The sequence below is a fragment of the Dendrobates tinctorius genome, unplaced genomic scaffold (assembly GCF_039654945.1).
Source record: "Dendrobates tinctorius isolate UK_male_01 unplaced genomic scaffold, ASM3965494v1 ptg000065l, whole genome shotgun sequence".
Classification (NCBI taxonomy): domain Eukaryota; kingdom Metazoa; phylum Chordata; class Amphibia; order Anura; family Dendrobatidae; genus Dendrobates; species Dendrobates tinctorius.
The window spans coordinates 4,884,602-4,899,017 of record NW_027361733.1 but is presented as its reverse complement, the minus strand read 5'-3'; the positions used below and the strand labels follow the sequence as shown (position 1 = coordinate 4,899,017).

At 43.2% G+C, this 14,416-nt stretch overlaps 1 protein-coding gene across 3 annotated transcripts in view; it reads right to left on the bottom strand.

Annotated features, from left to right (window-relative positions):
• The window catches only part of ZMYND8 (zinc finger MYND-type containing 8), a 137,943-nt gene extending 130,950 nt beyond the window's left edge, over positions 1-6,993 (bottom strand). Inside the window, exon 1 of one of the 3 annotated variants that reach the window (XM_073580550.1) lies at positions 6,902-6,993. The gene's annotated coding sequence lies outside the window, so the exon portion shown is untranslated. Of the gene's footprint in view, positions 1-6,541; positions 6,558-6,824; positions 6,843-6,901 lie in introns of those variants that run through there. The other 2 variants (XM_073580553.1, XM_073580554.1) reach the window with 2 other exon arrangements.
• Between the last annotated feature and the right edge of the window lie 7,423 nt (positions 6,994-14,416).

Here is a 14,416-nt window from a genome sequence, read left to right as displayed (position 1 = left end):
AGGACCAATAAACATTGTTGAGGCAACTGTGGGGGGTGAATATACTGTGTGGGGAACATCATAAAGTGTGATGACTACTGTAGGAGTCATTCTACTGTGTTTTGGGACATCAGTGGGGACATAATTCTATAGAGGAACTCTGGGGGACATCATACTATATGTAGGGGAGCTGTGGGCCCATCATACACTGTATAAGGAAGCTGTGGGGGCATTATACTGTGTATAGTGGAGCTCTGGCAGCATTATACTGTGTATAGGTGAGCTGTGGGATCACCATATGGTGTATAGGAGATCTGTGGGCCCAACATACTGTATATAGGGTAGTTGTACATGGGGAACTCAGGGGACATTATTAAATGTTAAGTGGGCATTTAAACATTATTATAAAGAGAGGCACTCAGTATTGTGACCATCAAAGTTGCATATGGAACGTAGAGGGCACATGCATAGGAAATTAATATTTTCTAGGGGGCAATTTTACCATCTAGAGAGCAAAGAAGAGACATTATTACTATGTGAGCGCACAGTGGTGGCATTACTATATGGGGCAGTACGAGGAGCCGTTATTGTACCACACAATTGGTGCAGAAATAGGTTCACATACGGCGGCAGCAGCTCAGTATTGGGGTATTGGCAGGATGAGGAGTTTTTGCAGGTTGGGAATAGATGTGAACAGTGCTGGAAATGTGTGAAGTCAAATGTGTGTTTTTGTAATCTTTGCAGATAAGTATTGGCTGGAGAAGTTGTCGTCTGGCCCAGATGGAAAAGGGAAAAGTGAATGACTCCACCAGAAAGTGTCTTAGGCTGGTTTCACATTTGCGCTCTATAGCGCAGCGACGGCCTGCGCACGGCCGCCGCTAAGCCCCTCCCCCTGCCGGCTCCCTGCCCGCCCCATCCGGTCATCGCCGCCTACTAGCGCACATGGACGCTTGCGATCTGCGCACCCTATCTTTAGCATAGGGTGCGCAGATCGTGCGCTAGCAGGATTTTGCCATGCGCTGCGCACTTTTGAAGGTGCGCCGTGCGTGCCAAAATGCAACATGCTGCGTTCGGCGCACACGGGCGCACCTTCAAAAGTGCGCAGCGCACTGCAAAATCCTGCTAGCGCACGGCCAGCGCACGATCTGCGCACCCTATGCTAAAGATAGGGTGCGCAGATCGCAAGCGTCCATGTGCGCTAGTAGGCGGCGATGACCAGATGGGGCGGGCAGGGAGCCGGCAGGGGGCGGGGCTTAGCGGCGGCCGTGCGCAGGCCGTCACTGCGCTATAAAGCACAAATGTGAAACCGGCCTTACAGAGGACGTTCTATCTGTACTGTGATCTACAGGAATGGTTTCTACCACTACATGTCACCCTATGGCAGTAATATCAGTGCTGGTCTTTGTAAAGAGATTTATTTTCAATAACAGTGCGGACATCTCCTGAGGTTTCCCTATACCCACCGTAATTATAATCATGGTTACCTGGTTAGGGGCCAAAGGTGGACACAGACAGAAAAGGGCTCATGTTCAAGAACAATATATGGACCCTTTGCAGCCCAAGAGATCCTAAAAATGAAAAATTGCACCGTCTTTAGAGGTAGAAATGGGCCCCCTTACCTCTTTCGCCCAAGTGCGGCCGCGTAGGTTGCACTAGTGATATGTCAGCTTGCAAGGGGCCTACTTACATGTTTCGGCCCCGCTAAGCAGAACCCCTAGCTACACCTCTGTTTACAGCACATACTGCACTGAACTACTGAACCCAATTTATTATACACTGCTCAAAAAATAAAGGGAACACTTAAACAACAGAATAGAACTCCAAGTAAATCAAACTTCTGTGAAATCAAACTGTCCACTTAGGAAACAACACTGACTGATAATCAATTTCACATGCTGTTGTGCAAATGGAATAGACAACAGATGGAAATTATTGGCAATTATCAAGACACCCTCAATAAGGAGTGGTTCTGCAGGTGGGGACCACAGACCACATCTCAGTACCAATGCTTTCTGGTTGATGTTTTGGTCACTTTTGAATGCTGGTTGCGATTTCACACTCGTGGTAACATGAGACGGACTCTATAACCCACACAAGTGGCTCAGGTAGTACAGCTCATCCAGGATGGCACATCAATGCGAGTTGTGGCAAGAAGGTTTGCTGTGTCTGTCAGCGTAGTGTCTAGAGGGTGGAGGCACTACCAGGAGACAGGCCAGTATACCAAGAGACATGGAGGGGGCCATAGGAGGGCAACAACCCAGCAGCAGGACCGCTACCTCAGCCTTTGTGCAAGGAGGAACATGAGCACTGCCAGAGCCCTGCAAAATGACCTCCAGCAGGCCACAAATGTGCATGTGTCTGCATAAACGGTTAGAAACCAACTCCATGAGGATGATCTGAGTGCCCGACGTCCAAAGATGGGGGTTGTGCTCACAGCCCAACACTGTGCAGGACACTTGGCATTTGCCACAGAACACCAGGATTGACAAATTCGCCACTGGCGCCCTGCTCTCTTCACAGATGAAAGCAGGTTCACACTGAGCACATGTGACAGACGTGACAGTCTGGAGACGCCGTGGAGAGCGATCTGCTGACTGCAACATCCTTCAGCATGGCTGGTTTGGCAGTGGGTCAGTAATGATGTGGGGTGGCATTTCTTTGGAGGGCGGCACAGCCCTCCATGTGCTCGCCAAAGGTAGCCTGACTGCCATTAGGTACCGAGATGAGATCCTCAGACGCCTTGTGAGACCATATGCTGGTGCGGTTGGCCCTGGGTTCCTCCTAATGCAGGACAATGTCAGACCTCATGTGGCTGGAGTGTCAGCAGTTCCTGCAAGATGAAGGCATTGTAGCTATGGACTTGCCCGCCCGTTCCCCAGACATGAATCCGATTGAGCACATCTTGGACATCATGTCTCGCTCCATCCACCAACGTCACGTTGTACCACATACTGTCCAGGAGTTGGCGGCGGATGCTTTAGCCCAGGTCTGGGAGGAGATCCCTCAGGAGACCATCCGCTGCCTCATCAGGAGCATGCCCAGGCATTGTACGGAGGTCATACAGGCATGTGGAGACCACACACACACTACTGAGTATCATTTCCTTGTCTTGAGGCATTTCCACTGAAGTTGGATCAGCCTGTAATTTGATTTTCCACTTTGATTTTGAGTATCATTCCAAATCCAGACCTCCTCTGGATATTTTGATTTACATTGATCATTTTTATGTTTTATCGTTCTCAACACATTCCTCTATGTAATGAATAAATATTTGCAACTGGAATATTTCATTCAGGGATATCTAGGATGTGGTATTTTAGTGTTCCCTTTATTTTTTTGAGTAGTGTATATTTTAGGAGTCGGAGGCGCTTCATTTAATACCATATCCGCAGCCCTGATGCCAACGGGTGTCTTTACCATTGGAACAGTGTTGATGAAGGAGGTGAATATCTCGCTGAAGAATAAAGTATTTAATAAGAGGTTGTCCGAGTAGTGGACAATTCCTTTCAAATGCTGGATCATTGATTTGCAATGGACCGCTCATAATTACCTACAGTAAGCAAGAAAATTTAGCTGCAGCCGAATGCTTTTAAGGACGAAATTTTGACCACTTCTGAAGAACCAATGGCTGCAAGTGTGTGGACGGAGCTCCCGCCTCAAAGAGTGGCCGCACGTCGCCACTCAACTGCATACAAGCAGAGAGTCCTCATTTACTGGATTATACAGGATGGGCCATCTATATGGATACACCTAAATAAAATGGGAATGGTTGGTGACAAGGTGGATTGGTCGTCGTGGGCCAGTTGAATGGCCACCAAGGTCTCCCAATCTGACCCCCTTAGACTTTGGGGTCATCTGAAGGCAATTGTCTATGCTGTGAAGATACGAGATGTGCAGCATCTGAAACAACGGATACTGGAAGCCTGTGTTTGCATTTCTTCTGCGGTGTTGCTATCAGTGTGTCAAGAGTGGGAGAAGAGGGTTGCATTGACAATCCAACACAATGGGCAGCATTTTAAACACATTTTATAAGTGGTCATAAACTTGCAAATAACTGATGAAAGAATAAAGCTACGTTAAAACCAAGCACACCATTGTTTTTCTTGTGAAATTCTCAATAAGATTGATGTGTCACATGACCCTCTTCCTATTGGAAAAAATAAAGTTGCATCCAAAATGGCGGACTTCAAAATGACCACCATGGTCACCACCCATCTTGAAAAGTTTCCCCCTCCTATATACTAATGTTCCACAAACAGGATGTTGATATCAACAATCATACCCATTTTATTTAGGTGGATCCATATAGATGGCCCACCCTGTATACACAGACTGGACTGACAAAATAGTGATAGGGACAGAATTATCGCTAATATGACCGTTCTGTCCGAATATTTTATTGTGTGGTGTACCCCAGGACATCTTCCCTAAGGTCAAAGTCATATTAGCGTATGGAATCCGATGCAATATGCTAATGACCCTCGGCTTCTGCTCTGCTGCGAGTGTGAATGCTCCAATCCTCTCGCATGCGGGAATCAGAGCATAGGTGCGGAGATGGAGAAATTAATTTCTTCATCTCCTCCATTGCCGATGTACGCAGGAATCGCACTGCACTTGGGTGATATCTGAGTGCAGTGCGATGTTTCACACACATCCATAGATTTATAAGGGTGCATGAAATTTCGGCATGAGAAAATAATCCCAGATGTGAGCTGCTCCAAAGTTTAACATTGGGCCAAGTGCAATCCAATTTTTTTTTTCTATCGGATTGCACTTGTCCGATTGCACTGCAAGTGTCAGCGAACCCTTAAGTTAATAATCTCCTACTCATGTACATCTAAAGATTTTAACAACTCAGCAAATCTACATGCATCTATGTATTTGTGCCCACCATTACCTCATCGTTGTTGTTTCATTTTATACCTATATATATTTTTATCTATCATTGTTGAAATAAAGTTATTGTATTTTATTTGGCCTGCGTATAAGGGTAAGTTCACACAAGGAATTTTTTCAGCGTGTTTTTCTGAAACAAAACCTGATCTCTTGGCAGGAAAGAAGCTGCAGAAAAAAAAGCATGTTTTCCTTGGTTTTTCTTGCATTTTTAATGTGTTTTTGAGGTGGTGTTGCCATGCTAGATTTGTCTCTTGTGCATGCTGATAAAGTTTAGTGTTGAAAAAAAGTCCTATTCCATAGAATCAGGATTTGGCACAAAAAATGCAGCAAAATACAAAATATCTGCATTTTTTCACCACCCATTCAAGTCAATGGGTGAAAAACACCGAAAGAAGTGACATGCACTATGTCCAAAAAAAATGCAGCACAAAATACTGATGACAAAAAAAAACAATTTGTGTGCATGAGATTTCTGAAATCGCATAGGCTTTGCTGGTACTGTAAAACACAGATGAAAATTAGCATATAAAAGCATTTTTTTTTTTTAAAAAACGCAGCATAAACGCCTAGTGTGAACTTAGCCAATAGCTTTTCTTTTTTGGTATACCCAATATCATTATCGGCAGCACAACTCCGGTTTACACGTGGCAATCCTCCGCCGATAATGATGGTCATTATTGCATGCATAAACGTCATCGCACCTGACTAATGAGTGTTTGACTGCTTATTGCCTAAATAGGCAACTAGTGTGGAGCTTACATAAATAAATTTTTGCACTATTCTTGTATCCTAAAGGCAATTTTAAATGATGAAGGGCTCGTGCTCATGAAAGTATATTAGGTCCAAGTTCTAGCCTTTAAAGGTAACGGATCGCACTGAGGCTAATGTTATTCAATGGGGCAGTCCAGATTAACAATCATCTCCATCTCCTCCATTCTCGATGTCCGGCAATGGAAGAGATTTCACTGACCGAATCTGCACGTGAAAAAAAACTGCAGCATGCATGATTTTTCTCCGAAAATCTAACGAGACTCATCCATTCAAGTCAATGGTTGTGGAAAAAAAAAAAAAAAAAGAAGGATGTCACAGTATATCATCCGATTATTATTACGGATACATTGCAATTCTGTAACTTAGGAAACTGTAAATGGTTAATAGCTGCTGATTTAAAAAAAAAAAAAAGAAAGAAAGAAAAAAAATAACGGATTGTACACAGAAAGTGTGTAGGGAGAAGAAAAAAACAAAAATTAACCCACTTTTCCGGATGGAAATCAGACTAATTTGTTTATATACTGCCTTAGCCCCAGATCAGCACGGCGACTTTTGCTGCAACATCGATTGCAATACACGTGAATGGGGCCATATTGTGACCCCCTAGGTTACCGCAACAAGCAAAGGATCACAGAAAATCCAAAAGGGTCTGATTTTTTGCGACTTACTTGTTTCGGTACCCTGGGGGAAGCACAATGATGCTCCATTTGCTTACACTGCACAACAATGCAGCAATTACACACAGCCATCTTTGGGTAACGTCAGCACGTAGCCCCAGACTTATTCACCGTCGCAATGTGAAAACTAGCGAAGGTGACGCGAAGCGAGGAGACAACATGGCGGATGTAGACTGACAGGTCAGACGAGTCCAACCGGTCCCGTGTCGCGGCCTTACCATGAACGCCCGAGATGGAAAATATCACTAAATCCACATCGAAAGTCTTAGTCAGACGCCTGCAGGTAAAAAAATATATATATATTATTGAACGCCAACGACGACCATGCGCGACCACCGTAACATCCGTAGAAGGCAAGTTACCGATCCTATCACACTGTTACCAGTCAGTATGCAGAAAGCAATACTGATTCATACCCTGGAGAAATACAAAACTCAGCAGTCCTAAACTCCAAGCAATGCCATAGAAATACACTACATACATCTGCTTCTATAGCTCTACCTCACACATGTGGCTGGAGATGTATTATGTGACAAGAGCAGAACCTTACATATAACTATAGAGTATATCGCACGTACATATCACGACATGTCGCCCCGCCTCGTCAGCTGGGGATCCCTTCACCACGCCCTTCACATTCACTTATTTTAGCGCCTCCACGTCTCACGCACTGATTGGGCGAGAGAAATGTCACTCATTCTCACGCCCGCGCTGATTGGCTGAAAAGCGCTAAGGTATTTATTTGAAGGTTTACCTCAGCGGTGAGCTCTGGTGGCCGCCATCTTTTTTTTTTTTTTTTTTTTTCTCTTTCTTTTCTCCCCCCCCCCCCCCTCCTCTGTCTTTCTTGATTCTTTTCCTTTCTCTTTCTTCCGGGTCTGGTTTCCTGTCAGGCTCCTCAAGGCGTCCTGCTGTTACTTCTGCCATTATGTTACTATTGTAATGGACATGGTGGCACTAAAGCTGAGGATAAATGCTCCTCAAAGATCATGGAGGTGCATTAAGACCTTAACGAGTCACTGAGGATTGGGGGTTGGATCTTTGCATACTTGCCATTACTGCCGCACAATGGCTGCATGAGAGGAATGGTAATGGCTGCTGCAAATTTGTATTTTAAGACATGACCCTATAATATAGGCATTGCCTCGCTATGACCCCAGGGCATAAAAAGTTGCCACAAGCTTTCTTCACCCTTATGTTTGCCGTGTTGTCTGGCAGGCCTCCCTTTTTATTTTTTGGTGCACCGTTTACATACGGTTTCACATGACCTTGCCCCTAAGGCTGGGTTCACATTACGTTAAGCAGCCCGTTCAATGCATAGGGATGATTCATCAGCGCTAGCGGTGACGGAGCCTCAGACACTGCAGCCTGCGTCCAGGGCTCCGTCAGTGATTGACGGCACACCGCGACCGCGTGCCGCTTTATGGCATGCGTCGTGATGCGCCCGACAATGCGGCTGAATGGCAGCATTAACGGACTGCGTTATACTGCGGTGTAACGCAGGCCGTCTCGGACTGCCTAACGTAATGTGAACCCAGCCTACGACAGTGAAGTCGCTTGCCACTTGTAATTTTTTTTAAGCTCTTTAACTCCTTCACCACCTTACAATTTTCTGTTTTCATTTTTTAGCTCCCCTTTTTGCCAAAGCCATAACTTTTTTTTTTTTTTCTTCAGCAATATACCCGTATGAGGGCTTGTTTTATGCGGGCTGGGTTGTACTATATAGGTTCTTTTTATATTAAAAGTGGTGAAAAAAATCTTAAATTTGTAAGGGAGAAACAAATGTGCCATTTGCCAAGACCAGTAGTGTCTCTTTTTCTGGAGCTGGGTGAGGGTTTTTTTTTTTTTTTGCGCACTGAGCTGACATTTTTGATACCACTTTGGGGTAGATGTGGTGTTTTGACCATATGTTATTGCAATGTTGCAGCAGCAAAAAACAAACGTAATTTTGGCGTTTCAATTTTTTTTGTATTGCGCTGTTTACCGATTCAGATTAATTTGCTTCAGATTTTGATAGATCAGACCTTTCTGTACACAGCAATACCAAATTTTGTGTTTTATGAGATATATAGGCTAAAGGGGGTGATTTGAGCTTAGGTTTTTTCTATTTCTGTTTTTTTTTTTTTTTTTTTTTTTTACATTCGTCCCCTTTAACTTAATACTTTGTTGCGCCACCTCTTGCTGTGATTACAGCTGCAAGTCGCTTGGGGTATGTCAATATCAGTTTTGTACATCGAGAGACTGAAATTCTTGCCCATTCTTCCTTGGCAAACAGCTCGAGCTCAGTGAGGTTTGATGGAGATCGTTTGTGAACAGCAGTTTTCAGCTCTTTCCACAGATTCTCGATAGGATTCAGGTCTGGACTTTGACTTGGCCATTCTAACACCTGGATATGCTTATTTGTGAACCATTCCATTGTAGATTTTGCTTTGTTTAGGATCATTGTCTTGTTGGAAACAAATCTCCGTCCCAGTCTCAGGTCTTTTGCAGATGAATAATATTGCACGCCCCACTTTTCAGTTTTTGAATTTTCACAAATTTAAAATAACCAATAAATTTCATTAAACTTTACAATTGTGTTCCACTTGTTGTTGATTCTTCACCCAAAAATTTACATTTGGTATCTTTATGTTTGAAGCATGATATGTGGGAAAAGGCTGAAAAGTTCCGGGGGGCCGAATACTTTTGCAAGGCACTGTAACTTCCTACAAACTTCCTTCTTACTACCCGGCAGCCCCTCCTACAATTAACCCTCTATAAACATCCTATCAGCTAAACCTATAAGGGTGTGTGCACACGCTGTGGATCCGCAGCAGTTTCAGTTTCAGCAGTTTCAGTTTCAATGGTGTACAGTACCATTAAAATCAATGCAAAATTAATACCGCTGTGCAGACAGTGCGGATTTTTCCGCGGTTTCAAAACAGCAGTATGTCAATTCTTTGTGCGGATTGCGCTGCGGTTTGGCACCTGCCCCATGGCAGGTGCTAAACCGCAGAAAAACTGCAGATAAACCGCAGGTCTTTTTACCTGCGGATTTACCTGAGTTTTTTTGACAAATCCACGCAGAAAAATCCGTAGGACAATCCGCAGCGTGTGCACACAGCCAAGGCCCACTAGTATGCCCTCCATCTAGTGGCCCACAACAGAACTACACTTACCCTATGTATAAGATCTATGTACGTGCCCTCCTCTAATGTCCCCAAAAGGATGCACTTACCCTATACTACACATGAACATCAATATACATCACTTTATATTATATACAGTGTTGCTCTAAGGAACGCAGTCTCTAAAGCATGGTAACATATATATATATGTGTGGCAGTACCAGCATAGTGAGCGGTAATACATCTTTATATGTAGCAGTACCGCAAGCATTCAACATATACATTAGTAATATATACATATTAACAAATCAAAGGCAATTAGAGGAAGGGAAGCAAGAAGGACATTTTATCTCACCCCCTTACACTAGCAACCGGAGGATCACAAATCCACCTATGGCTGTTAGAAGCACATGACAGCTGATCAAATCCTGTCCTTTGCACTGAAAGAGGCAGGGGCAGTGCCAGAGCCCACATCAAATGCCACTATACGTCTGAGGTCATGAAGGGGATAAAGATTATGATTTTTGTTTTTCTGCTTTTATTTCTTCTTCCATAATTCATTACTTTTTTTTTTGTTCTATTCCGCCACACAGCTGTACAAGGGCAGCATGATTCTCCAGGGCAGTATGTAGTATGTGTTTATACGAGTAGCCTTAAATTACTGATGTAGCTAATGGCCCGGGTCCTCCAAATCCATGAATACCATCTACAGTAAGAGGATTTGTTTTTTGCAGGGCGAGCTGACTTTCTTATTGATACTATTTTGGGGTACATACAGTGTTTTGATCAATATTTATTATATTTTTGGGTAGGTGCTGTTACAAAACAAAATTCTGGGGCTTCCAATTTTTTTTTCTTCACCCCAGTTACTTTGCATTAATGAATGTTATATTTTAATAGATCTGATTCTTACAGATAAGACAATACCAAAAGTTTATTTTTTAATTTCTTCAAGTTAGAGATATATATATTCTCTCTGTCTCTATATCTATCTTTAAAATCTCCAAAGGGAACCTGAACTTGTTTTATCATTTGTATTATGTACTTTAATATCACTGTTTATAGGAGCAACTGGATTCTCCAAAAGGCCCTTGCTGCCATGGTAACACATTGATGCCCTGCACGGCACCACCTAGCATTCATTTAAATGCTGCCGTCATATTGAAATTGGCATTTAAATGGTTAAATAGCAGTGATCAGAGATCAATCAGATAATCGGGTCTGTAAGTTACCATGTTATACCAGAAAAGATGTATATCTTTGTACCGTGTTAGCCAGTAGATAGAAAAATATTCAGGATTGAGAGTCCTCAGTAGTTGATACCTTTTAATGGCTAACTGAAAAGATGGTAACACATTGCAAGCTTTCGAGACTACTCAGGTCTCTTCATCAGGCTAGACTAATACAAAATCTGAAGTCACATATTTATGCATTTTTTCTAGGCTGTATTGTGCATAAATATGTGACTTCAGATTTTGTATTAGTCTAGCCTGATGAAGAGACCTTAGTAGTCTCGAAAGCTTGCAATGTGTTACCATCTATTCAGTTAGCCATTAAAAGGTATCAACTACTGAGGACTCTCAATCCTGAATATATTTCTATCATGTTATACCAATGACCAGATCAAGCTGATATACTAGTAAAGGGCTTGTCTCATCTTCATACATGGATATTATTAGATAGCTCTTGGAAATACAAGTTTTCCAATTTACTGCTTATTAAAATTTGTAGCCATTCATGAGATATTAACACTTTTCTCTTCAGCTCTTTGGCTAGGAAACTGACCACCATTGGCTGTATAACTTGTAAACACTGCACTGAAGCTTGCCAGGATTAGGGGATAATAGCTCACTCTGGCGATGCTGGTCAGCTTCATAATCGCTTACAAGCTCAATAGAAAAGAGCTTGTAAGCACTGTGCATATTCTGCTGATTTGCAGAGGTGGTCAGTCTCGAATTCAACAAAAGGAAAATGTAAATATCTCAAGAACAGGTGCAAATTTTAAAAAGCGAAAAATTGCTTCAATTTACAAGCACTAGCTTACCACATCCATTTATGAAGATAGAAATTAAACCTTTAATGTGTTGCATATTGGACCTAACAAGAGGCAGCAGGAAGTAGAGGCTTCATGTAGAACTTTGTGTAATGTAAAGGAAGAAAACTGGACATGATGAGAAATACACATACTACTTGCCACGAGCACATACAAGTCTATGGGTCAGCCAGGTGATTACTAGTGTGGGGACTCTGCTGCATTAATCACATCCCAATTGCCAACTGTAAGTAAGCAGCAGCGCTTGCTGGATTTTGTACAGCGCCGAGGTTTGATTATGGTTGGTGATCCTCAGTGATCGGGACCCCCACACACCTCTGAGCTCCAGAATTCCAGTGCAGAATGCTTACTCTGCACTAGCGACATCATCTGGACCCAATTGGCTCAGGTCTTTATGTTATACCTGTGTTCTCTTCAAGATGCCGCAACATTAGGAAGATTGTGAGAGGAAGTGAATTACCTCTCACCCCTTCAGCATCCCCGTGATATGACCAAGTTGAGCTGAGGGTTGTCATGGCTGCCTGGAGGCCACATGATGTCCTCCAGGTCTGCCAGCTAAGGTAGCCTGTTAGACCCAGCCCAGGATCAAGGTCTAACAGGTGATCTGCCATTGTAGTAAGGGCTCATACACACTTGAGTCTCTCGCATGAAAACCTGGCACTGCCGCCGGCACTCGGACTGGAGCATGCGGCTACATGTATTTCTTTGCAGCCACACGCTCCGGTCCCAGTGCACGCATTCACGTTTTTGCATGCGTTTTTACTTGCGCACGATGCGCTGTGCACAAAGACGCAAATGTGAAACTAGCCTTATAATGTGCAGACATGCGCACACATGCAGGCATACATACACACGCAGACGTATACACTGTGCGCAGATAGGCACACATACAATATGCAGACACGCACCTAGACAAATTCACAAAAACACATATGTGATTTTCACTGTATGTTTTACCTAAATGGGATTTACTATGGGGATGGAAATTCAGATTCTAATATATTAAGCAGTATATTTCTTATTGTTATGTTTGACATTTATCTTGGGGATTTACAGTGGGGACATAAGCCTGCGCACGCACCGACGGGAGAATTGGGATACCTGCTGTGAGATGTTTCTTTTTGTACCTGAATCGAGTTGCTCATTGTCCCTGTACGCTGACAGGGGGAAAGACTGTGCTCTGTCCGGCTAATCGTTTCCTGACACACCGATCACCGACCGCACCACAAGGGATCACCGTCGCCACCAGGAGCCAAGACGTCATTTTTTCCAGGACTACACTGGACCACGAGGAGTCAGCGCCGCCACCAGGATCCAGGACTCCCATCTTTTCCAGGACCATACCGGACCCCTTATGCGCCACTGCTTTGGCGCCAACGTCCACATCCTGAACTAACCGCATTCTGAAGTCGTCAGACTGATAAGTTTGCTATCCTTGAACTTCCAACCCTATGCTTCATACCTGCTTCGCGAGTTATGTCCCCTTTGTCCCTTTATATTGTTTTATCTGTTTTCTCCCTGCGAGGAGTATACCTGTTAAATTAAACCCCACGTTGTGCCACCGGCCCTTCTAGGCTGAGCGTGACTGTTCCCGTCAGGTGTCAGCCACTAAGCAGCTTGAGGCCGGGCTGTGACCAGAATGGGAGACCAGCGGGCAAGTGACATTTCCTGGGTCATGCATTTTAACCCATCCTGCGTGATAATATACATGAATCTAATGAAAATGTAGAGTCTCTGTGGGTGGAGATAAGGGGAGGGGGAAAAATAATAAATTACTGATAGGGGTTTGTTATAAGTCTACAAAAATAATGGAAGCAACAGAGAATATCCTCATAAAGCAAATGGATGAAGCTCCGACTCAAGGAGAAGTCATTATTATGGGGGACTTCAACTACCCTGAAATACATTGGGGAACCGAAACCTGCAGTTCCAGCAAAGGTGATGGGTTTTTGACAAGTATGAGCGACAATTACCTTTCACAACTAGTTCAGGACCCAACAAGAGGGGGGGCACTGCTAGACCTAATATTAACCAACAGGCCAGACCGCATATCCAATATAAGGGTTGGGGGTCACTTGGGTAATAGTGATCACAAAATAATAAGTTTTCATGTGTCCTTTAATAAGATGTGTAGTAGAGGGGTTACAAGGACACTAAACTTCAGGAAAGCAAATTTCCAACGGATGAGAGATGATCTTGGTGCAATTAATTGGGACGATATCCTGAGACATAAAAAAACACAAAGAAAACGGTAGACGTTTATTAGCATCCTGAATAGGACCTGTGCACAATATATTAGCATATGGGGATAAACATGCTAGGAATAGGAGGAAACCACTATGGCTAAATAGAGCTGTAAGGGGTGCAATATGAGATAAAAATAAAGCATTTAGAGAATTAAAGCAAGTAGGTAGTGATGAGGCATTAAATAAATACAGAAAATTAAATAAATTCTGTAAAAAGCAAACCAAGACAGCAAAGATTGAGACAAAGACTCATAGCGAGAGAAAGTAAAAATAATCCCAAAATATTCTTTAACTACAAAAATAGTAAGAAACTAAAAAATGATAGTGTTGGCCCCCTTAAAAATAGTCTGGGTGAAATGGTGGATGAGGATGAGGAAAAAGCCAATATGCTAAGTGACTTTTTTTCAACAGTATTTACACAAGAAAATCCAATGACAGTTAACATGATCAGAGATAAAAATTCTCCATTAAATATCACCTGCTTAACCTAGCAGGAAGCACGGCGGCGTCTTAAAATCACTAAAATTGACAAATCCCCGGATGGGATACACCCCCGAGTACTGCAGGAATTAAGTAAAGTCATAGACCATTATTTTTAATCTTTAAAGATTCCATAATAACAGGGTCTGTACCACAGGACTGGCGTATGGCAAATGTGGTGCCAATATTCAAAAAGGGGACAAAAACTGA